This window comes from Gymnoscopelus braueri (assembly GCF_963280865.1).
Source record: "Gymnoscopelus braueri genome assembly, chromosome: 2".
In the NCBI taxonomy this organism is placed as follows: domain Eukaryota; kingdom Metazoa; phylum Chordata; class Actinopteri; order Myctophiformes; family Myctophidae; genus Gymnoscopelus; species Gymnoscopelus braueri.
The window spans coordinates 1,399,052-1,401,256 of NC_137604.1; positions in this window are offsets into that span (position 1 = coordinate 1,399,052).

Genomic DNA, 2,205 nt, shown 5'->3' on the forward strand with positions numbered 1-2,205 from the left:
GCATTTGAAATTAGATAAAATGTAACTTTTCAGGATTCCAATTCAAAAATAGCAAAAAATAATTCAGGATTCTAATAAAAAAAAATAGCAGATCTGCAAGCTCAAAACTTTTTTTGTTACTCTTGTGTGACATATAATGGCGAAAAACAAAAAAAGTTAGAATACAGAGATAAGAGGTGTCTGCCCGACAGTATGCAATGTGTGCAATGTTCTGTGCGCATGCACGTGCATGTGACATCAAGATACCGTCCTGCCAGTAAAAAAATCACCACGACACCCCTGATCATAATATAAGTGATCGCAGAATTTGCGGTCGTTTTGAAATGACGCTAGAGTGCGTACCGATCCTGTGAGGCCAACGGGTCGACCACTCCGTCCTCACGTTTAATCCTCTCCTCCTCGCAGGGGGCGGGGCTTAGGCGTGAGTGGAGGACGCGAGGAGAGGTAGCGAGTGTGAGGGTTTGGAATTCAGCTTAAAGGAGGAGTTCACCCAAAAAATTACTTATTTTCTATCAATTACACACCCCATGAAGCCTTGATTGTATGGATTTATTTTTGTTTTTGTGGCATTCCTAAGACAATAATTTGATGACCGTGTGTATTTCCGGTAGGAGACACAAATAATCTACTTTGTGTCTCCTACCGGATACATTAGCCGGTAGGAGACGGGAATCAAATTATTGTCTTAGGAATGCGACAAAAACAAAAAAGAATCCATGGATTCAAGGCTTCATAGGGTGTGCAATTGATAGAAAATAAGTAATTTTTTGGGTGAACTCCTCCTTTAACTCCCCTCAAGAGACAGTAGGGGCAGTAGCATGCCAGTAGGGGGCAGTAGCATGCCACTTGGACACAGGCCGGGGTCTGATTAGCCCTGAAACATGACTGTCATACCATGACAGTCATGGACCCACTTGTTCCTCGTTTTTGATTTTTTTACATTTACAACTCTTACATCTACATAAACGTTCAGATTACAAATATAAAGTGCTGACCCCCACACCATGGATGTTACAAGTTGAGCCTCAACCGGTCTAAGTACCCGTATTTCCCGTATTGTTCAATAAAAAGTATTTTAATCCGATTGGCGGCCATTTAAAAAAAAATGGTAATGTATCAGAGTGCAATACATCTCCCAACCGATAGTGTCGCACAGTTAAAAGCATCGGAGAAAATTCAGAGAAAATGGCCGGCGATCGGATTAAAAAGCTTTTTATTGAACAATACGGAATATACAGGTACTTAGACCTTTAGCGGCTCAACTTGTTACATCCGTGGCATGGGGGGTCAGCAGCATTTTATATTGCAATTGTAATTGTAATCGAAAACTGGACTAAGACTGAGACTACATTTAAAAACGGCTGATAAAATCAACACTGCTGGGCACCAGGAAGACTGGGCACAGGGGAAACTGAATTAGGATTTGTGTCCACAAGTATTTTTTAACAGAACTTCATCACAGTCTAGCTGTTAGGCTACACACCATCTACCTGTGTTAAGACTGAAATGGACTGCATGTTATTCTGAACCACATTCATAACTGCTTGGATAATATTTATTTTAATTTTCAGTCAAACATGTTTAGTCTGTGGTGTCAGGTGGTCACACAGACAACTTGATAACTGACAGTCTGATAGAAGTAGACAAAACAGAGCAAATGCTGTCTTTATGCAGACGTTGTGAGCTTGTAGATTTGCTACCCCCCCCCCCCCCATTTAAAATAATTATTAGTATTAGTATTAGTATTAGTATTATGGAGTGGATTTTCTAAGCAGCAGCCATTATGTAAGGTGAACAATAGACCAAGCAGTAAGTAAATGAGCCATCATCATCATCATCATCATCACCACAGATTTCTCCTTCCACACAGAACAATGGAAAGCCTTTAATGATGATAATGTGCTCATTCACAGGTGATAAAGCTATTCAATGCCAGGTCATAGGTGGCCATTTAACAGGTTTGATCACAGCATTTGTATTTGTATGCAAATACATTGAAATAATGAGCATGAATGTGTAGCAGGGCGGTATGGGTAAATATGTATTATAGCCAACTACGCCACCTGGGGAATTGCACCCCAGGAAATGATTACAGTGTAAACCAATCGCCTGAACAAAGATTGCTCCTCACACAAGTTCGTTATAAGATCAAATAATTAAAAGGCAGAAACAGTGCTATAGGCAAATATACAAAAAGCTTTATTA